This window comes from Ambystoma mexicanum, chromosome 2q, assembly GCF_040938575.1.
Source record: "Ambystoma mexicanum isolate Mex_15411 chromosome 2q, UKY_AmexF1_1, whole genome shotgun sequence".
NCBI lineage: Eukaryota > Metazoa > Chordata > Amphibia > Caudata > Ambystomatidae > Ambystoma > Ambystoma mexicanum.
In genome coordinates, this window is record NC_090924.1 from 21,091,309 (window position 1) to 21,115,995 (window position 24,687).

Genomic DNA, 24,687 nt, shown 5'->3' on the forward strand with positions numbered 1-24,687 from the left:
CTTTACACCGATTACTACTCCTTCCAGTAGAACACCAAAACAAATTAGAATATTACAAACCTTCTACAGAAGCTGCAATGGAGCTACGCAGAGTGTTAAAACAAATGAAAATTCTACTAATAGATGAAGTGAGCATGGTCTCCAACCTAATGCTGGCTTTGATTCACCGCAGATTACAAGATGTACTCAAAACAAACTATGAAGAGCTCTTAGGAGGAAAACACATTATTGATTTTGGAGATCTTCTTCAATTGACACCAGTGAAAGGTGAACCTATTTTTAAAACCTTAGGACACAAACTCTGCCATAAAACTGTTGGCAGCATAGGAAATGTCAACCTTTGGCAACATTTCCAATACAGAGATTTAACATGAAACATGCACCAGTCTGCAGACCTCACATACGCCAATATTTTAAAAAGTATTAGAGTTGGTTTACTACCTCAAGAAGCACAATCAATATTAAAAACCTGGTACATCCATGCACTGTATGGCCATAATGCATGGCCATAATGCATGTGGTACTGATGTATTGGAAACATTAGCACACAAAAATGTCACTTGTATGTCCTTGATGCCAACTCTTGCAAGATGTTCAAAATTCAATGAAACAATGTTGAAAAAAGACCAACCAATAATTGAAATTTGCTCCAAAGACAAACTGGACGTACATGGTATGACACTACCCATGTGTCAACAAGCCACAACAAGACAAAATATCTTAGAAAACTCTATCTCCAACACAGCTGGTTTGGAGAAAATATTACAATTATCTTTAAACTGTAGAGCAATGCTTAAACGTAACCTTGACGTGGAGCAAGGACTAGTTAATAGGGCACTTGGTACAGTTGTTGGCTTTCAGACATACCCACGTGACAACAACATTCAGTTTGTCAATATTCTCTTTGACAAACTATCAGAAGTAAAAAGGATAGGATGCTCAACAGCTCGAGTCCTTCTTTTCAAAGACATGTATGTACGCAGAGAGCAATTTTCTGTAACTCTAGCATACGCAGTCACCATTCACAAATCACAAGGTCTTACCCTAGATAAAGCATTGATAGATATTGGGACACAGTCTTTAAAGAAGGCATGAGCTACATAGCACTATCATGCTTACGTACACCTGACGGGCTATTTCTAATCAACTTTGATGCAAGTAAAGTAAATGCTGATATTCTTTGCATTTTAGAATACAATAGACTACATTCACTGTACACCCCCTATCTAAAAACCTATCCTGTTCCGCAGAAAGGAAAATGTTGTAAAAGAAAACTACTTCAAACAGAAATGCAACTGGATCTCACTGCAAATCCTCCAAAGAGAGTAAAAGAAAGTAATACTTCATCAATTACTACAACCAAAGAAGAATCTACTACTCAAAGTAACTCAGGTACTTCTTCAAAGAAGCATCACACACTCCGAAGAAATGGCTTGGACACAGAACTATCTGGTCCATTCAAATTTTAAAATAAAACTGGTGTAAATTGCTATGGAAATGTAGCAATAAATATTATATTACAATTGCCACCAATTGTTGACAACATTTAGCTACACAATACAGACCAATTGTGTTTGCAAATATTAGTCCTTCATAAAAATGCAAGCAACAATCCTGACAACACATACGCAGTGTTCATGGAATAAGACAAGAATTGGACTACTGTGCTGGAATGGTGAAATCCACTATAAACTCACAAGAATATCCACACAAATGTCTAATGTACTTACTACAAGTACTGGAAAACAAAAACATACCTATAAATGAAATCTTCCAGATTGCATACATGTGGAAACATACATGCACTCTCTGCAACAATGTGGCACAGGAACAAAACCTGAATGAACGCTTAATGTATGTATCCATACCTAACTGTGAATCCGTTCCATTTCAGCAACTTGTACAAAATGCAAACCATGGCAGATTATGTACTACATGCAATTCAGATAATCGCTCCACCTTACAAATACAAACACATAGTAAATATGTAATACTAATGCTTTTACTGTACAATGCAGCTGGTACCAAAAACAAATGCAAGCTGACTGGATTCACACGTGGTCAAATATCACTTGGTAAGAAAACCTTCACAACACGCAGGAGCCACAACCAGTGCTTGTCATTACACTGCATATATAAAAAAGAATCTTTATGCCCAGGATCCAGGTGATGACAAATGCCAAATAGTTACAGATAACCAGATGGGAGCTTCTGCAGACGATCAACACCACCATAAAGGGTTTCAATGCAATCAAGTGGGAGCTGAGAGCCATAAGTCTGATGACTCTTCAGAATAGATATGTCCTGGACATGATTACAGCTATTGATGGAAATGTTTGTGCCAAAATCGGAGATCATGTTGCACATTCATATCTTCTCACGACAACAAGAATGGCACCTTGATGGGGGCCATAACAATGCTGACAAACCTACACGTCAAGATGGAGGATGAAGTGGAAGACATTGCTAATGACAGCTGGTTTGTGTCAATCTTCTCATGGGTTCCACAATGGAAGGCAAACATTTTAAGTTACTTTTAGACTTGTTGGTGATGATCATGTTTGGATTGTGTGTGATCAGGATAATAATCACACAATGCAAAAAGACTGCAAAGAAAGCAGTAGGAATGAAGATTCTGAAAATTAAGATTGATGCTGACAGATGAAGAAATCAGAGACTATGTAAAGGCCAGCATGAGGGAACGAAGTTCCTGCACCAGAAAATTCACAAGAAGTATGTGGGAAGATGGATCTACTGCAGTTCATTGGACAATTCATGCTGGAGTGTTGATGAGCATGTGAAATTAGCAGGATGCCTGAAAGGAGTCATAAAGATATGGGTCCCAAAGAAGTACTTCTTCAGACGAGGATGTCTTGAAGTGAATACTGACTAGAGTGTGGTTGATGAATCACCCAGAGGGGGAGTGTAGAGGAGAAGTCAAGTACCGCCACCAAAAGTTCCGCCCCCATGTTGCCTATATGTTGGGAGCCAGAAATTGCAACACGTGCAGTACCAGTGAGAATGCCTACACCACAAAGAATTCTAGAAACAAGGTATCCATTGAGAAAACCCTATATGAGATATGATGGCCTTCTGGACAAAGTCCTGGAAAAAGTGTGAGAATGAGTGAAAAGGAAGACTGGTGACGTCATGTGGAGCAGAACATAAACATTCTATAAGATTTGAAGAGGAGGTGTCGAAGATGAGCAATAAGTCGGGCTCGAGATGAAGATGCTCAGGCTACGGAAACACTGAAGAAAATGCAAAATCAGTTTACACTTGTACAGATGCAGTAATGCAAGTAGACAAAGTGATTGTAAGGCTGGCCATGCAGTGAATAGTTTGCAGCGATGCACCAACGTATATACATAGGAATGTATAGAATCTGGATGTTCCACGACGCACTTTAGCAGAGCTTGAACCCCGTGATTGGAAAGGGTTTTCAGTGTGGCACAGTTGGAAAACAGTTGATGGCGAGGGATAAATTCAAGACAGGTGTGGATGTCCCAGCACTAAGACGTCGAGTCCACAGTGAGCCTGGTTGTCCATACAGTAGTTACATGAACATGAGAAAGAAACAAACTTCTTTTTGAGGTGGAAAGGAAAAACACTTAACGCGTCAAGAGTTGATCATTTAATAGTATTAAATGCAGCAAAGAGCTTGACAATGCGGTCTCCAGTCACATGGTCAGATCTAAATAGACACTGGGTCAGCTACACCGAAACCAGAAGACAAAGTATGCCTATACTCCCTTTTATTTTCAGGCACAGAGAGCTCTGCAAGGCCAAGTTCAAATCCTTAATTGACAGGCAAGAGTGATGATAGATGTTGAGCTAATTGGAAGGGGAGGCATGACCACGCCGACCCTCCCTGCACCTGAAGTGGTAGCCTGCATGCTGATAGCATGTGGAATATTCCAGAAGGATACAAGGGTGCCAAAGAGCCCTATAGTTTATGTAACCAATGGAGCGTTGTTTATTTTGTGATGATGAAGATGACTTGAACTAGAGGAGGTCTTAGTTGTCCACCTGATGTTAGTGTTAGGGAGAATTCTCATAAATGTGCTCATTTCCCTTACCTTTTGAGACTCCCAGAAACTTTGCTGGATTTTTAAGACTTTAATTTTTACCTGGAAAGAGTGTGAGCCTTTTTTCCCACTCTTTCATGTATTTTGATGTGTGTTTTACTTGTGTGTTCTTTGGATATGGAGTTTTAGACAACTCCATAGACATCATCTTTTCTTGTGCGTCACACAGCACCCTCAGTGCAGTGGCACAGGGATGTCTATCAGACTATGCAAGGTTTAAATACCTTCTCTGGGACTGACTACTCTCTCCCAGTAAATGTAAAGTTAAATTGACTTTGCTAGTCTTTTTAAATTGCTAGACCCAGCACACCCTGCCTTACAGCAGAATGCTGGAGGGAATACCTAGTATTCCATATGCCTAGAATACACATGCAGCACTCAAATGCTACCCTTTCCTCACAGAATGTCTGGTGGCAGTTGTATTACCATGATTTTCCCAACCGCGACCCGTTTAAATACTCTGGTAGCTAAAATCCACCGGAGCCATGTTTTTCAAGATGGCGTCTGAGCCCCCTCTGTAAAAACAGGTTCCAGTCAACTTTTTTCACCATTTCTTTTTGGAAAGGTATTTCTAGTGTTTGTCTCTGTGTGCCAAACCAGGTTTGGCAGGCTTCAGTACTGAAGACCGCCTCTGGCGCCTGAGTGTCTGGGGTGGACAGGAAGTGAGGGAGGTGCCCGAAACTTCCTGTGCTTAGTCTCCTTGGAGACCTGAATGCACTTTGGCATGATTGGCTGGCTGACTGTCAGACAAAGACAGCCACCCTGCTGGTTGAATGGCAGCTATGCTGGAATGAATTGGAGAAAACTGTTTAAAAGGCAGGTCTTTGGGACTTGGAAGACAGAGTTGACCACTGGAACAAAAGAACTGAAGACGAGCTGAAGGAAGGTGACTGCTGAAACTCCTGGACTATGGGTTCACCCAGTGAAGCCCTGCTGCAGGTCCGAATAGCGTGAAACTCATTCAACAGAGAAGCCCCTTCAAGGACAACTTCTTCCCTTGAGCTGGTGTGAACAACCAACTTGCAAGCCACCTGGAAACCATCTCCATACTGGTCGAATTTTCTTCAGAGTGCTCTTGAAAACCGGATAGCCAGTGAGAAGGAAATCAGTTTGTGGACTTTAAGGCACTCACACCTTAAACCAACGCTTTGCCAAGCTTGTGGCTCTGTCCCCGTGCAGTGCAGGAACCTCCTGACGTCCTCTCTCTTGTCCCCACGACTGAGGCCCAGGAACAGCGAGATCTGCAGGAACTGCCAGGAACTATTGCCCCAGATACAGCTTTTCTTCATTACCAAGGTACTGTGCAAATGCGGTTGAGAAATCCTCTCTGCCGCGGTGAAGGTTTGTGAAACTTTCCCAACTTTGGAGCCTTGTTCGCTCCTAATCCGACATATAACTCTTTTTCGTGCAAACTACTTCTAAGAACATTGGCAAAGACTTAACCGTTTATTACCAGAACTGTGCAATCCTAAGCAAGACACTGATCCATTGACTTTGGCCTAGGCCTATTGAATTGAACTGCCTCTTGTAGTGAACTGAAACTATTTGCACTGCCTAAGAAAGCACTTGTGTTTAATTCTTATAACTTGTGTCTTTTCCGCCCGTTTAAAGTTACTGAAGTGCCATTTTGCTCCCACTTCTGGGGAGCCTAACTTGTTCAGAACTTATTGATTTGGTATAGGAGTGTATTATAGTGTGATATTGAGCTGCTTATTGCCAGTGGAATGTTTTCTAAATGACTGTGTAAATAAATTAATATTGTTTTACCAAGAAACCTTGAGTAAGTGTTTGTTTGAACCACTGTGATTGCAAGTCCTTTGTGTAACACCTTGTACTGCTCACATCCCTCTTGAGATCAGCCTTGCTGCTCAGCCCTGTTACCACAAGACTGTGTAGTACAGACTTATACCAAAGGTGAGATTATGCTTACACCTGTAGTCTTAATTGTGTGTAGTGTTCCCAAAGGGTAATGCATGTAATTCTGCCTAACAGAGACCCAATCACTTCTCCCTTTAGTATGGAACGTATGGAGGTTCCCTGTAGGCCTATCACATGCCCAAGTAGGTTTTAGTAGTTTTAGTAGTTTGCCACATAGTATGACATCACTGATGATGGGTTTTGACTATAAAACTTGGGTTTTTTATAGAATGCTTTGAGAGAAATTTAGCCCAATCTTAGACACATATCATGCCCCTTTGATCCCTCCCCCCTGAGGTAACAATGAGCCAAGAACCAGGCCGGTGTACAGGAAATATATTGGTATTTATTTAAATTAAAAGTAATAGAAATTAGCACAAGAAATGTCAACACCACTTTATCTGTGTCACAACACAATCAACATCTCTCAGCATAACTAAATCACAAAATTCAGTTAAAAAGAACACAATCACAATTCTTACTTTCTGCAAATTTCACTTCACAAAATAATTACACTCATCAATAACAAAGGCACTTATGTAATGGTGTGCGATTTTGATTTTCCTGCAGGCTTAAAAGGGTAGCAGTAGGATTTCAAGATTGGTAAAAATACATACGGGAATTATAATTTTGCCCAAACTTTTGGTTTAAAATAAACACAAGGGGCCTCATTAGGACCCAGGCGGTAAGGGGTTTACGGCGGCGTAAACAGCGCCGACCCTTACCGCCTGATTCCGAGGTCCCTTAGCGCCATGGACGATTTAACACCTGCTTTTAGCAGGTGTTAAAATCCATGGCGCTAAGGGACCTTGTTGTTAATTACGCCACCGTAATTTACGGTGGCGTAATTAACGCCTTCCCCACTCCCATTATGCCCTATGGGGCAAAAATGGGAATGGGGAAGGGTAAATGGGGATTGGGGACTTACCGCCCCGCCAACCTCGGAATGGGGCGGTAAGTCCGCCAACCACCATGGCGTAAACGCAGTTTACGCCATGGTGGTAAAGGTACGACCCAGGCGGTAACTTACCGCCTGGGTCGTAATGAGGCCCAAGGTGATTTATCGCTTTGTTTTTCAGACCACTCTGTCCTTTGGTCTAGGTTGGGAAGTCAAACAGAAAAATTGGAATGCTTGGGGGAATTTTGGATTTCAGACCCCCCCTTACTGAAAGGACTGTGTAAGGGAAGCTGGATAAAAAGGTTGGACTGATTTACAAACAAAGATACCCCTCTTCCTTAAAGAAGTCAGGGTCAGCTGGACAACAAGAATTACCCAATTAAATTATAGGCTATAGTTTTCAGCACACACTGGGAAGTGGGCTTTGTTCATTTTGAATGTTAACTAAATTCCCCCCGAATTGTCTGCCAAATGGGGAATTAATTAAATTAATATTTTTGGTTACATAGACTAAGGATCTACACAGTTTTCCCCCCCCCCTACCGACTATAAAGGGAAAGGATTCAAGGCAAGCAGACTCCACCACCTTTTGGTTTCCCAGGGCTCAGTTCTACTTACATAGCAAGCCTCTTTTTAAGTTTCAGGAAAGCCAGCTGCATCTCAGGACACTCTGGAAAGATAGGGTAGGGGTCTGGTCACTCCACTCTCAAAGATGGCCTCCCGCTCTCCACCATAGGACCCAGTCAGCTTGGAGGCCTTCCTAGAGATAGACAGCTCCAAAGAGATGCACGTTCAGCAATCTCCTCTGGTGTCTCCTTACAGCTGTCAGATGGTAAGTTTCAGCAGCCTTACTGATGGTCTGTCTCTCCTCTCTGTCTGTTCTTGTGTGTCTCCTTTTTTCTGTCCCTTGTCCTAATGCAGTCCCCCTTATATAGCAGCGATGACACCACCAATTTTACAATTTTGGGTAGGACCCTGCAATAATTCCTGTCACTAGGATTGGACAGTTACCCTCTCTCTGCTCCGAAACCCAGCCCCCAAGTCAGGATTGGTTAAGGGGTCAGGAGCAACATATGGCAATTCTCATTCGTCAACATCCTTTGTTCTCCTTTCAACTCTTTGCCAAGAAGTAGTTATGTATTACAACTTCATAATTCTTCTAGCAAGTGCCAGACTAAACATATTTTCTGTTTCAGCTAATGATGGGCAATTAGATAAGCCAACCCACAAATCTGTATCATGTAGCACGGCGATGTGGCACCTTTCTGCCATTTCCAGAAAAAGCACAACAGTTATGAATATGTTAGTTATTAAGCATATCCCTAATTTCATTTTACACCCGCTCACCAACTCTCACATTTGGAACATCTTCAGATCAGCCACAAACCTAGTTCAACTGGCCATTACAGTTACCAGAGTCAAGGGAAAATTAATTTTATATCCCCAAATCACCTTGAAATGACATAAAAAATGGTACATAGATGAAATCCATCTGCCTTATGATGGCTGAGAAAAAGGCCTAAATGATAATCGTCCTTGTAATTAAATTGTGAAACTTCATGTGGGACAAATGGTACTGCTCCTGCTCCCAGCAAATTTGTTTTCACTGTGTCAGCATGTGCCCACAGTTTTTTTTTTCAATATCCTTTGTGTTGGAAGCTTGCTCTTTGAATTGAGTGCCCCATTTTCACACATATTAGTCATGCTCCAGCCAAGGGTAACTTTTGATTTCAGAGCCAGCAGGTCTTGAGAACACTGAATTTCGACGCCTTTAGCAGCACATTTTTATTGCGGTTGGTCATTAAATGGGAGATGTGACATCCACGATGGGAGTGGGATTTTTCCTTGTGAAGATTTGCCCACAGCCAGCAAAAGGGTCTGCCTTGGGCTGACATTTTTTTCATGAAGACAGAGTGGCTCTTCAAATGTCACTGGAGTTTTGATTTTGATTTGATTTTGATTTTGAGAGATTTCTAGAGCGCACCAAACAGAATGAACCGTATTCGGGCACAGATGTTAACTATTACTGAAATGTTAGACTACAGAGTACGGACAGAGGTAGAACTCTAGTTCTACTACTTTCCTCCTTATTTGAATAGGAAGGTTTTCAATTTCTACCTAAATATATCCAGTGTTTTTTGTGGGTGAAACATAATATACATTGCTCTTTGTCAACCCACACATCATGTTTTGTTTCTCTGACCTTTTTCTGTGAGCAGTGATATTTTTTTTCCACTTTTACTTTTTTTCAAACCGTTTTTATTTGCACAAACATGTACAGGCTGTTTTTGTTTTCAATGTGTAAAACCCTGTTTTCTATGTGACAGGGATATTTGATTCCCCCTTCTTTTGTAAATTAAAATGCTGTGTATCCATTGGTAACGACAGGTATGCCCCTTTCCACTTGGCTCTTTAATTTTACTCGAAAAACCAAAACAACGGCCATGCCTTTTTATCTCTGAGTTTAAAATACCTTCCATTCATGTGAAAGGGACTTCTGTTTGGGACCTTTAAATGCACCCCACACATCACCTCTTTTGCTGAAGTCACCCCGAGTGAAACAGGTAATCCCAGATAAGTGTCCTGTACCTGCTGGGCCTAGAGACCCATGCAACACTTAACTGATTATGCCCAATGAGGCAGAACAATGCTGGGGTTGCTTGTAGTAGTTTGGGCAGGACTGCTTAATTTGGGTTGAGACCAAGCCCGATTTGCATATGTTATTTACCACTTCTGCAATGACTTATCAAGTGAGGAATGATGGTCTGGAGAGTTTCCAGAGCCATGCCAGAAGTTACGATTAATTTGAAAGCTTCGAGTCATCACCTCTTTTGTTTGGATAATAGATGAATGCACATTGGAGAACAATCATGGTAGACTCTGACATGCCATCCTTTCACTCTCACAGACCCAACCTTTACCTTCCAGCTGTGCTCAAACACATGGTACAAATACATTGCTGTATTCTATCAATGCATCCTGCATCATCCTTTCTGTTAAAAACTCATCTGTTCAAACCGATTTACCCCACAGACTGACATGAATGCTCCCTTGGCCTAAGAGGATCAGCTTATTTTTCAGCTCTATATGAAACACTTCCCCTGTCTAAAGCCCCTCCTCTGTTTCCAACGTATTGTTGATCACACGTCTGATCTGTTTATCTTGGAGCCTGGTCATGTCTTACCTGTTTTTCACTATTAGCATTTTTTGTACTTACCTGTTGTCTTACCACCTATCATGTTTTGCTCTTCTCCACCTACCCATGAATGTCCCAAGGACTATGATTGACCATTTATTTGTTTTATCCAACCATGTCTTTGCTCACCCCCTGTATTGCTCTCCCCCGAAAAGTGCATGGAACAACCATAAATCACCACGCACTCTTAGACGATAATCAGCTCTTTACGGCTATTTATTCAAAACTTACAAGTACATAGAATTAACTCATAAAAATAATAAGGACATAGATCACAGAAGAAGTAAAGAAGTCAAAAAGAAATACATCACCGTGAGCGTAACAGAATTCCTCATCTCGTCCAGAAGCGGCTGGAAGACCCCCGGGAACAGCCAGGCCGAGAGCACCACAGCTCACAGGAAGGCCGGATGTAAGCATCCTTCTTCGGCTGAAGTCTCACCTGACCACCGCCGGGTTTCTGCATATATACACACTCCACAAAGGGGAGTTAATTCTCGAACATTCTGGAAATTGCACTTGCGCAGTTGAGGAACAGCTGTCGGTTGCCAGCTGGGTCAATTGAGAGCTTCCCCCAAGAAGCGCAGGGCCTCCCTTCTCTAAAAACATGCTCCACGGAGAACAGAAGTAAGCCATAACAACGTTAGCTTTCCCATCAGAAATGTCCTTGACCGCATACCAGGTTTGGAAAAGCATGTTTGTCTCAGCACTGTGAATCTAACACTCAGCAAAATTTGTGCAGCGTTTCACTGCGGTATGAAGTAACTATCCAACATGGCTCCGAGCACTCCCAGAATGCATTGCGCACCCGCGCCATTTTGGATCAAGCATAAATCAAGCATAACAATTCCACCCTTTGGATATTTATCTTCCACATCCGTGGCACATGATCCAGTCTCTGAAACCTACGAAAGGTTAATACTAAATTAGGAATACATTGAATGCAACAACAACAAGCAATTATAATCGACAGTATAATAAAAATGCAAGCAAAAATGTAACGTAGTGTACCCCCAATTTCAGGTATCCATGAAAATAACCAATCCCACCAATTTCTATTACGATCTTGAGACACTTGAGAAATAAGATCCCTCAAACCTCAAATATGACTTTCAATTTACACCCTAAATTATGTTTTAGCAATAGGTAATAGACAGCAGCTCTGTTCTGCAAAGCTGCTTTTCTAATAACTTGACTATCAAGGAGTAATTCTTCTAAAGCCTGCGAAGTATGATTAAGACTTTTAACTACTAAACACGCTAATTTCATCAAAGATTTGTAACCTCCAGCAGCTAAATCCCAAACACCCACTAATGAAAGGGTTAATGCTAGAACCTCAGCTTCTGATAACAAGTGTACTTGTGAATCACAGTCAGGAGATAGCCCTATGGATTCAAAAGTTGACCTTTTACCTTGAGTTATCGCTGGGTGTAAAGGAAACATCATTAGTCCTAATCGAGTTAGAGCACATGGACCTCCAGAAATGTTAGCTGGAATATAAGTATATGTAATGTTACCACATGAAAAGAGCCATCCTGTTGGAAGTTTCACATGATGCAAATGACTAGCAGTTATCACTGTATGATTGCAGGACATAGTATTATTTACACTGGTGCATTTGCGTGACATTCGCGAACATAGTTTCCTCTCGAACAGGGTATGATTGTACTGATTGGTCAACTCTATTTGTCGGCATTTGACAATTTCTTGTGCCTTGCACGTCATAATATAACACACATCACCTTGAGTTATATTGTAAGTAATAACACGTGTCAAATTTCTCCATTTCCTGTCAGTCTCTTGGCAGAACCGACAGTATTCGTAAACTGAAAAAGATTGTCTAATGTCTTGAAGTAAAGAATCATTATGTGTGATGCCGAAGATATGCTTTAAAAGCAGAACAGGCGTCGGCGCCGCTACTAAACACGTAGTCAATAAAGCTTCAGCATTGGGCACATCAGTAAGACAAAAGTGTGATATTTTCAGTACTTGCTGTGCCAAATATATCCACATATTCTCCTCTAGGTTAATCGTAAGAGAGTGTTTCCGTCTACCTACAAACGACTATTGCACGGCTGGCTTCAAGGTTGTTTTCACTTTCACCTGATGTGTTTGTCACATTTCACGAATCCATGTCTTCGGTGTGGCAGGCTTTTTGGCACTGGCATAGGGCTGCTTGGGGACAACATTATTCATCACTATCAGAATCCCCTTGATCACTGACACAGATGTGACATTTGTCATTGGTAACAGCAGACTGTTTAACTCTCCCAAATGGAGTCCATTTAGTGCCACAGTTACACCAACCAGACCCAGGATCTACAAAGCAAACCCAGAAAAGAGATATCAGTGTTGCACATCACTCTCTCAGGTAACATTTGCCTGCGGGTACATATTGCCATTTCTTTCTACCAGGCTCCATGATTAGAGCTACTTGATCTTTACCTGATGCAATGACATCTGCAGGCACTGGTGGGCCACTTGGCTTTTCCACTCACACCTTTGCACCCGGTACCATACTGTCTGAAGAGCCAAAACAGCAATCCCCACGGGTAGTTAATACTGTAGGAGGCTCCCCTTTCTTAATCATGGACAACTTAATGGGAATGACTATCAATTGGGCCACTCGTTCACCCTTGTGTATTGATAACAATTGATCCCCACTATTCATTAGGATGACTTTAATCTCACCCTGGTAATCATCATCAATCACCCGTCCCAACACTTGAACTCCCTTCAATGCTAGGCCAGATCTAGGGGCAATCCATCCCATATGCTCTGGGGGAATCTGTACTCCAATCCCTGTTTCAATTACAACTATTCCACTATTCCTCTTGAATCTAATCTGATTTCTTCATGGGAATGCAAGTCTACCCCTGCTGACTCTGGAGTTGCTGAATAGGGAGCTAAAGAACCTGGAGTAATTTCCCAGTATAATAGTGTGTCTCTAACTGAATTGGGTTGAACCTGTAAAGTGGGAGTCATTAATCGCATCAAAGGAGTTTCATGTTCATACACAGGCCTATTGTTTAAAACTTGCACCGCATCAAACACACGATCACGCCAGCCTGCCAAACTGCCGTCTCCAAATTTGCGCAACTGTGCTTTCAGTAACCCATTCATTCGTTCAATTAACCCTGCCACAGCTGAATGGTAGAGCATGCGATAGATCCACTCAATGCTCTTTTCCTGACAAAAGTCTTGGATTAATTTGCCTTTGAAATGTGACCCATTGTCACTTCGAATCTGCAAAGGCACTCCATAATGTAATATGATCTGATCTAACAACCTGATGGTGTTCAATTGGGTTGCACGTTTGCACGGCAAAACCATCAAATATCCCGAATAGGTATCCACAATAGTGCATGCATACTGACAACCTCTGCTGATTGGCATAGGACCGATATAATCAATCTGCCAAATTTGATCTGGTAATTTTCCTCTTCTCAATGTGCCTCGAACAATTTGAGGTATAGGTCTATGCAATTGGTGTTGTCACACGGGACATTGCAAAATAATTGTTTTCACTACTTCTAAAGGAAGACTGATGCCTCGAGCTTGTGCCCACCTGATAGTAGCCTTTTCTCCAAGGTGCCCACATTTCTGATGGGCCCATTTGGCCAAACCCTCCATATTGTCTTCCCGAGCCTCTGCATCCACTGAAGAAATCTTGGTGTGTTCATCTGCAACAGAATTAAACCAACTTTCTAATGAATCTGTGGCACAATGCGCGTCCACATGATATACAGTGATTTCACTTTGTAACAACATTTCTGCAATATCTTTCCACATTTCCTTTCCCCACAACTCTTTTGAATGAATCTTCCATCCATTCTTTTGCCAAGTTGGCAACCACACTGCCAATCCATTTGCCACTGACCATGAATCTGTGTACACATAGCACTGACCAGGGGTGCCTTGTTTCAATGCTTGGTAAACTGCGTAAAGTTCTGCAAACTGACTGCTCTTTCCTTTCCCTGTCGTTGTCAACATCTTTTTTGTTTTGGGATTGTATGACACTGCTTTACAGTACCGCTCAGTTCCCACATATTGAGCTGAACCATCCGTGAACCAAGCATGCTCTGTTTGCTCCACTGTCAAATCGCTGTAAGCTACTCCCCATTTCACGGGAGACTCACGTTTTTCAGGCACTTCTGGTGGTATGTAATCTGAGGTTGGTATGTTGGCTACTTGCTCATATAGTTTTGCTACTCCACCCTTTCCTGATTTGGCTCTGTCTTAAATATACCATTTCCATTTAATTATGCTGGCTTCTTGAGCATGTCCTATACGATGCGTTTTAGGAGAGCTCAGTACCCACATCATGATTGGTATTTCAGGTCTCATAAATACATCATGACCCAACGTCATCTGTTCGGTATCAACAAGAGCCCAATAACATGCCAGCAATTGCTTCTCAAACGGAGTACATGAGTTACCAGCATCAGGCAACTTACGACTCCAAAACCCTAATGGCACATGTTTCCTGTCTTGTTTTTGCCACACACTCCAGTTAGCATAATTGTCTTGCACAGACACATTTAATTCCACTCCGCCTTCCTTCAAGGGCCATAAATCAAGCACCTGCTGTACTGTGTCTTTCGCCATCTCAAAGGCTTTCTGCTGCTCTTCCCCCACTGAAACTCATATTTCTTTCGTGTCACCTTGTAGAGGGAGGCCGATATCTGCCCTAAATGCGGAATGTGCTGTCTCCAAAACCCAAACAGTCCTATGAACTGCTGTGCTTGCTTTTTGTTCATTGGAGTGGTGAATTCAAGTATTTTCTGTCGAGCTTTTGGCACCATTTCTCAATGCCCATGATGCCATTGAATCCCTAGGAATATCACTGTTTCAGCTGGACCTTGAATTTTACTCGGAATAATCTCCCATCCTTCCTTTTTCAATCCTTCCATAAGGACATCTATCTGACTTTGCACACTGTGCTCGTCCTTGCCCTGAATCAAAATATCATCAATGTAATGAGAGATTTGTATGTCAGGTTTACAGGGTATCTTGTCTAAGTGTTCTGCCACCAGCCGGTGACAGATAGTCGGGCTGTGCATGTACCCCATGGGTAGTCTCGTGAAAGTGTACTGACGTCCACCCCACGAAAATGCAAACTGTTCTTGACACTCATCAGCAATTGGCACGGAGAAAAATGCATTAGCTAAATCGATCACTGCATACCAACTCCCCTCGAACTTTTGGACATTTTCAATCAAGGTAATAGCATCTGGGACTTCAGGCACTAAGGGAGGAGTATATTTATTCAACTCCCTGTAATCCACCATCATCCTCCACGACCCATCTCCCTTTTTAATAGGCGGATTGTTCCATGAGGTGGTAATAGGGCGTCATACACCCGCCTCCACATACTCTTTAATGGTGTCTGAAATGTCCTTGTGCCCCCCTGGAATGTGGTATTGTTTCATGGCTACCCGCTTGGTTGCCACTGGCACTTGTACTTGTATCTTCAATTTGCTTACGGTAATGGGTGTACAGATTAATGCACTCACCCCAAACTGGTACGTTTTACCGCCAAGTCCCAAGGTTAACCCTACCAAAATGTCAAAGCCAATTATATATTCGGGTATCGGGACAATCAACACTTGGTATTTCTGTCTCTTTAAATTGCCTATTTTCATTTCCACTCGTGTTTGTACTGCGGGGGTCTCCTTTACCCCTAAACCTGTAATAGTAAACTGTTTGCCTTTAAATCGTGTTGGATTACCATGAATCAAAGAGGCCTCCGCCCCGGTGTCTATCAATGCTCGCACCCCTTGTGTATTTCCTGGCACCCAAAAAATCTTAACATCAACATGAGGCTGCCTATCCACCTTTATGCGGGCAGACGCTGCCGAAGCTTGTCCGAAGCCCTAGTCAAACTTCGAATGAGTGTGACTCGACTCCGCATCTAACATCACACTCACCACGTTTCTCAAATCAGTGTATGTCGGCTGGTATGGGGAAGGTGTCCCCATAGACCCTTCATCTTGTTCTTCCGCAGGGGGAGCAGAAGGTGAGGTGTCCCCCTGTGGCATAGTGACTACTTGTTTCTTAACCTGTTTATAGCGCTCTTTGGCTGCAAGTCCTCGTTTTTTGTATAATTCATACATTACTCTGGTTTCAATGCCATTAATTTCTTCGTGTGGCACACCATCTTTTAACAAAGCCAAAAACATGTATTTTCAGGACACTCGGGAGTCTCTGCTATCTTGCCGCCTGCCTTCGGCTCTTCTCTCACTACGCCCCTCTCTCTCTCGTGGCTTGTTATCACTCTTATCCCACTCTCCCAAGTCTGCAAGTTGCCAAATGGCATCTGCTACCTCATCAGTAGCCTTGCCCATCATACCTACGAGCAAAGTCATAATGACACTTTTGTATGCGGGTGGCGCAGTTCTAACCACCATGTTTCGAGTTGAAACTGAGAGCGGCACGGCTCACATATGATCAGGAGCATGTATGTGAATCGCCTCTTTCATCGCATGCTCTCTGACTTTTTGAATTGCTTCTCTCAAAGTATACCACTTTGTTTCTTCACTGGGCCAATCTGTGGTGATAGGGTATTTACAGTTACATGCTTGGGCTACCAGGTGCAACAAAGACACCTGCGTATCTTGACCATTTGCGTCAGGGGGTGGTCCTGTTCTTAAGACCTCCTGTACATTGGTGTCAATTGACAGGGGTAAAAAACACGGTGAATCAGTAGAATCTACCAACAACCCTGCAGCACCCCCATCTAGCAATCTCACCATCCATGTCAATAAAGCTTCCCCTGATTTTTGCCTCAAACGGGTAATAATTTCCCCAACCTCCTGTTGTATGTAATCCTCAAAAGTGGTTAAATCCACCATGGTCCGGGTCGCCGTCTTCTAACAGGCTTAGCGCCACTGTTTTCTGTTTCGCCTCTGGTTTGGGGTCAGACTCATCTGCAGAACTACTTTCTAGACTGGTCGAATCAAAAATATCACCATCCCACTTGTCCGGATCGCAGTCTACGCCAGCGGTAGCAATTACAGTTGCCACCTTTCTTTTGTTGACCCCTCCCCGTCTTTTCCTACACTTATACCGAGCTACTCGGACTGCTGCCCTCTCGGCCACCGCCTGATATGTGTCGGTCTTATCTTTAAACAGTTTCATTAACGCAGTCTGCCGTTCTGCAGCTAGCTCTCTCTCTAATCGCAAGACCTCATTTTTCATTTCCACCTTCATTTGATGTATTTTCCTATAAGCATGCAAAAGAACCCAACCTCGCCTGCCTAATGCCGCACATTCTTTGCCACGCTCTACTGGAACTTGTTTAAAGCATGCAATTACATCATCCTTGATCCCAAGTTTCACTTAAACCAGCACCACATGCCCACCACATGCCCATGCCTGAGCCAACTTATCATATAGACTCTTAGTCCAACCTGGAATAACAACATCAGAACAGTCACCACCGGCGGTAACGTTCTTCTTCTTGAACAAACTACTCATTATCGCAAACAAAGCAAAACCTCGTTGAACCTATTTATTTTCTTCTCTACACTGCAATCACTCCCACATGCACACAAAACACTTACAAAAGCGAGAAGGGAAAAAAAAAAACTTCACTTATTCAAAAACTTCACTTACACAACAACCAAATCTATCTACGTTTCAACAGACTCTTGAATACCCGGAACAACTCATCACGAGCATCCTGTTCGTGACGCCAAAAATGTATTGCTCTCCCCCGAAAAGTGCATGGAACAACCATAAATCACCAATGCAATTATAGAGCAAATACTTTGAACCATAAACAGACAGACACAATAACTCACAGCCACGCACTCTTAGAAGATAATCAGCTCTTTACGGCTATTTATTCAAAACTTACAAGTACATAGAAATAACTCATAAAAATAATAAGGACATAGATCACAGAAGAAGTAAAGAAGTCAAAAAGAAATACATCACTGTGAGCGTAACATAATTCCTCATCTTGTCCAGAAGCTTCTGGAAGACCCCGGGAACAGCCAGGCCGAGAGCACGACAGCTCACAGGAAGGCCGGACGTAAGCATCCTCTCCGGCTGAAGTCTCACCTGACCACCTCCAGGTTTCCACATATATACACACTCCACAAAGGGGAGTTAATTCTCGAACATTCAGGAAATTGCACTTGCGCAGTTGAGGAACAGCCGTCGGTTGCCAGCTGGGTAAATTGAGAGCCCCCCCAAGAAGCGCAGGGCCTCCCTTCTCTAAAAACATGCTCCACGGAGAACAGTAGTAAGCCATAACAACATTAGCTTTCCCAGAAATGTCCTTGACCGCATACCAGGTTTGGAAAAGCATGTTTGTCTCAGCACTGTGAATCTAACACTCAGCAAAATGTGTGCAGCGTTTCACTGCGGTATGAAGTAAATATCCAACATGGCTCCGAGCACTCCCAGAATGCATTGCACACCCGCGCCATTTTGGATCAAGCATAAATCAAGCATAACACCCCCCCATGAGGTGACACAAAGTAATCTGAATATTTCAAGAGGTGTCTTACACATGTATACCAAATAAATACTAAAATAGTATAGTTCACTAAGAAAAACTCTATAACACTCTTACACTTTGACCAAAATAAAAACATATGGAATACCATAAAAGTGAAATGCTTCTCCTAGTAGTCTCTAGGTTTCTTTTCACCCAGTCTATCATGTCCTCCCTGCTTTTCGATCACATTTGCAGATCATGCTAGTTAGGGTGCTCTACTCTTACCGAACCATCATAAAGATAGAAGCATTATATCTACTCTGAAGAACAACCCCAGTGTATCAACTTCACGTGTACTTTATATCATCACTGCTTCTCCCCATGGTGAGCATCAGTATAGTCATAGATATTTGCTTTATCCGAGGCTTGTTGGTTCCATCAGGTGCTTTTCACTGGTGTGACCTTCTCAAGCGCCTAATCATCTTTTTACTGATATGCATATAGCAGTGCTCATTCCCCTCGTTGAATTCCTTCAAATATCACTTACTGCTTTAACTACCTAGGATTTCCAACTGCCATAAACACATGTTTTTCTTGGCATAAATAATTCCATCCTAACCACTGCAATGTCAATATCAATGGTAAATGCAAATTTGAACATGCTCCCAAATACCTATGAAAATATTTAGCGATCAATTCAATGTTAAGTGCATAATTAACTCGAATTCCATACAATTGTGCAGCACTTTGACATGGTGGCTTGGATCACAATCAAAAAAAGAGCAAAAAAGGAATTCGACCCCACTGCTAACCTAACCGTCCAAAGAAGATCTTTTTGCACCCCTAGGAATCTATTAGTAATATAAAATATGTGCATGGTGCACATGTGTGTACACTTGTGTATGAGCTCGATAGAAATAAAATATCATATCATTACGCACCTGTTTTAAATGTCAAGTCCCAATTCCTGCATTACATAAGGGGCCACTGGAGGTTGGGTCGCACCTTATATGATACTGAAACATTTGTCACTGAAACACTTTTGGCATCCTCCTGTCCGGCTATGGTAGGTCCCAGGGTCATTGTTGGCCTCCCCATGGGATTTGGAGCCAGAGATATCATCCCTCTTCCCTGAATTCCTTCGAAAATGAGGCTGAAGGCACTGCCCACAAATCATGCTAATTGTGACGGGGTCTCTCTGGCAGGAGTTTTGACGAACTGTTGAGGGGGGCATGAGAGCTCCCAGAGGTGTTTTGGATCTAGGCCACATCCTCCCTTCGGCCCATTCTCCAATGTCAGGAAGTATTACTGGACAGCCTGACAGGAAGAACAACTGCGCAGCCTGACTGGGCCGCAGTTGGAGCTGTTGCATCACAAGCATCGGGTTGTGTTAAGCATCCGCTAACCGAGCACATATATAGCTGAATGGTGCAGGGGCGCAGAGTATGTGGGTACTCCGGGGCCCGGGCACCCACCGGCAGAATTATGTCGTGATTGAGCCCAACCCCGAGGCCGGAGAGAAGAGACGCAGCATGGATGGGCGTTTGTTCCACCCGTACTGTGTCTCTCTCTGGCAGCTTGGGTGCACAGATGTAGAGGTTCACCCAACACAAAATGATTTTTTGAACTGGAGGCACAGATGCAAAGCAAGTCTGTCCCTCAATTTCTAAAAATCGTTTTGGGTTGGGTGTATTTGTACATCTGTGCACCCCTCTTGGCAAGAGGGGAGCTCAGATGTAGAGGAACACCAAACCCAAAGCGATTTTTAGAAATGGAGGCACTTTGTATCTGTGAATGGGTAAAATGCAGAATTATCACATAGAACCCAGTATGGACCATGCCATACTGTTGACCTTGTTCAGTGTAATAGCATTCGATGGGACAGTACTTGGCTGATGTAACTCTAATAGGTGCAGAGCTATTGGGCTTTTATAGAGACAGGAACATCACTTCTCAGCAGGGCTGTGTAATCTATATGAACCACCACTTTCAAGTAGAGCTGGCATATTTTAACAGCAACTCCATTCCCACCCACACCCCACCCAGCACCTTCTGAGTCATACATTCATAGCACAATAACGCGGCAGTCGAACTGTGTGATAACTGCAAGTCCAACAAATAGAAAAACCTCAAGTGTACAGTTACAGTAGAGGTCATATCCCCCGGGTGGACCCCCACCAAAACCAGTTAAATGCTCCGATACAGCGGTTGTGCACCTTCAAAGCAATGACTGAGCAGTCTCCAGGGTACTCTGAGGCGAGGAGACACTCACACGGTTCTGATTGTCAGACATATATCTCCTGAAGGCCGTCCAATAGTCTCTGGGTCTACTATTGAGAGGAAGCATCTGACTGTACTGCACCTCTCACCGTTCACACATCGACATAAAGTTCACCCAATGTTGTAATGTGGGAGCTGTGACTGCCCCCCATGAATGAGCCACCAAGGATCTTGCGACCACAGAGCACATGACGAACAAGCGTTTATCACTACCAGATTGCAAATCCACCAAGGCCAACAACCAAGTTTCAGGAGTGAAAGGGATCGGGACATCTATTAACTTCTCCATAACCTCCGCAATGGGCGACCAAAAGATTTGAATATGGGGACAGAGCCAAGCCACGTGAAAAAAGTCATCTGGGGTCTGTTAACATCTTTTTCCTGTGTGGAAACAGTTTATGCAGCGAAAAAGGGGAGTGATACAACTGATATAGAAACTTATAATGAATTAAGCGAAGTCTGTAGTTGGTGGAAATCGACTTTGACTGATTAAATACAGAACCCCATTGAGCCTCTGACAGGGAACATGTTAAACTGCTTTCCCATTTAGTCTTATATTGGGATGAAGAAGGAGACAGCAATGATTGCGCCAACCCATACAGGGAGGAGACCACCCTTCTGGTGGACATCGGATTTGAAACATACTCCGGGATTGGAGAAACCACCGGGACTGTCAGGGTTCCATTGAATGCCTCGTTGGATAAACATAGATGGAGCTCGCGCAATAACAACCTACCTAGTAAACCCAGGGGAGCAAACGTTTTTGGTTCCAAATCGAGGTGATCTGCTAAACCTTCCAACCGTGCTGCATCGTTTCTGGCACGTCCTTTTACAGAATGGGTTGCCATGGAAACGCTGGCTGGCATGGTATTCGCGTAGGTACTCAGGCCTACGCTACCGTCCTGTGTGTACAGTCAGGTGACCAGTACTTAAGCCGCCCCCCCCCCCGGGCACGCCGGCGCTTCTGAATTTGTCTGTTTTCAAAGCTACGTACCTTGTACCTTGTCTTATTGGCTCCTTGAATCCCTGGCCTGCCTTTTGATCATCCTTTCTTCCTTCTTGTCATTGCTCTCAAGTATTACCTGCTCAAACCCGACCTGGAACGTCCACGGACTGCAATCGTCTAATCCTTCAAGTCTTACCTGCTCATACCAGACCCGGAACGTCCACGGACTGCAATCGTCTAATCCCTCAAGTCTTACCTGCTCATACCAGAACAGGAACGTCCATGAACTGCAGGTATCTCATTTCACAAGTCTTACCTGCTCGTCGGAAAACCCATGTACTGCATACATCTCAACTCGTGTGTCTCCACTGTGTCATATCTTCTTTCTGGAACTGGCAAAGACACTTTTGAAACATTCAGGACAGTTGCGCATAGGCCCAAGGACCAAAGGACATTGGAGCCTCAGCGCAAGGATCAAAGGACACCAGCGCAACGGCGCCCGGATCAATTAACTCTTTAGGTGTCTTTGTGCCGGCGGGTTTAGGAAAACAAAACATTGTGTTTCCCGGACTATCACTCCATTTCCAACTCTCCTGCAACACCTATCCGGGGTACTCATATGGTAAGCACAAAACTATTTGTTTCTTGCTTTCTTGTTATTTCTGTATTCTTGGTAACAGTGATTTTCCTCGTTTTCAAGGTACTCACCAGTCTAACTTGGAACTATTCAGTCCCAGTCTGATTTGCTTGTTTGAGAGTATCAGTTCAGTATCTTGCTTTGGAGAGTCCTTTGCCTTAACGCACATGTTAATATCTGGTTAATTTTTCTTGCAGCCAGCTGCTGGAGTACCAGGGTGTACCATATTTTCAGCCAATACGCACCTCAATCTCTACTTTTGTACTCTTGAGGGGTATATTGTCAGAAAGCCTAAACTACATCACAACGTGTCAAGCCACCACTACTATACTGAGCTTTTGTGTCATAACATATTCAGAATCCTTTACAAAATGGAAGAGCCCGTTGACCATTTGGCAGCTCTATCCAAAGTGGTGGAAGACCTTAGGGCTGACATGACAGCCGCACATGATGCAACTCAACGTCGTATTAATGAGTTACATGCTGGTCTGCAGTCAGGGGCTGGAGCATCTAGTCCTGGAGTGGATTCAACTTCATAAAGGGCTCAATCAAGAACTGAGTCAAGCCCAGTCTACATGGCAACACAGTTTCCATTAGCCCCTCCAGAAAGGTTCCTAGGGGATCCTAAGACCTTTCAAACATTCATTAATCAGTGCCGTTTACATTTCCTGTGTAGGCCTGCATCCTTCCCTGATGCTACTACTAAGGCATCTTTTGTTCTGTCTAACCTTGGGGGTACTGCTGCAGTGTGGGCCAATCCCTTGCTGGAACAGAATAGCCCTTTACTGTATGTTTGTGAGGCTCTGATTATGGCTATGACCCGTGTGTTTGATACCAGATATAAGTCACAGGCTACGGACTTGGAATTGCTTTTCTTTTACAACAGAAAGACAAATCCTTCTTGGAGTATTTGTCTAAATTTAATCAGTTAGTTGCAGAAACAGATTGGCCCAACAAAAATAAATCTGCTTTGTTTTACAAAGGTCTTTCTTAAGGCTTAAAGGATATTCTGGCAACTGTGCCAGTGGTTCCTAGTGGTTTCCCAGAACTGGTTGACCTCGTGTTGGAAATCGATGCCCGCAAGGCTGAACGAAAGGGGGAACAAAGAACCACCCTAACCGTTCCAATGCCAGTAACTCCTGTCTCAGCCTCCGAACTGATGCAAATTGGTGCCATTCGAGGCCCGCTCACTCCTTCAGAAAGGGAGCTTCGAAGGGTCAACCATTTATTCTTCTATTGTGGGTCATCGGCTCATTTTCTGAAACTTTGTCCTAAAAAACCTAAGAAGGCGGGAAACGCCAAAGCTCGACAATAGACGGGGTCCCTTTGTCGAGTCAAGTGGTCATGGACCCCAGATCCTCGGTTCCTTTTCCAGTCTTGGCCACTTTGTCTTCTACCCCTGAGACAACCTGGTCTGTTGAACCTATGATTGATTCAGGTGCTACTGGAAATTATGTGGATGCACAATTTGTATGTGATCATTCCATTCCATTGATTCCCAAGAAAACACCAGAATTAGTTAACGCAGTGGATGGTACGTCTTTGATTTCTGGTTTGGTGACAGAACAAACCATTGATCTTGTGTTATCGATTGATGACGATCATTCAGAGATCATCCGTTTTGAAGTTATTTCAGCTCCTCAACTTAAGCTGCTTTTGGGGTTGCCATGGTTAATGAAACACAACCCTTCCATTGATTGGATGTCACGTTCAGTTGAGTTTACCTTGGACCAATGTCAGGTGTCTTGTCATGCAGATACAGTTGAATTTGGAAATCCTAGTTCCAGGCTCCTAGATTCAGCCTTAACGGTTGGGGCCATTACTACAGTGCTCCTTCCAAAGGAATACAATTCTTTCAAGGATGTTTCTGATAAGAAGGCAGTGGAAAAACTACCTCTGCATCGCCCTTATGATTGCCCAATAGAACTATTGGCAGATGCCCGTATTCGTTCTGGAAGAATCTTTTCGTTTACACAAAAGGAGGATGTGGTCTTGAAGGAGTATTTAGATCAAGCACTCCGGACGGGGTTCATCCTCCCCTCCAGGTCTCCAGCAGCATCACCGCTTTTCTTTGTACCTAATAAAGAGGGAGACTTACGCCCCTGTATCGATTATAGAGAATTGAATGCAGTGACAGTACGGAATCAGTATCCGATTCCTCTGATATCTGTTCTGCTGGATCAATTAAGTTCTTCCAAGTTTTTTACCAAACTTGACCTTACGGGGGCTTATAATCTGGTCAGAATCAGAGAAGGTGACGAATGAAAAACAGCATTCAA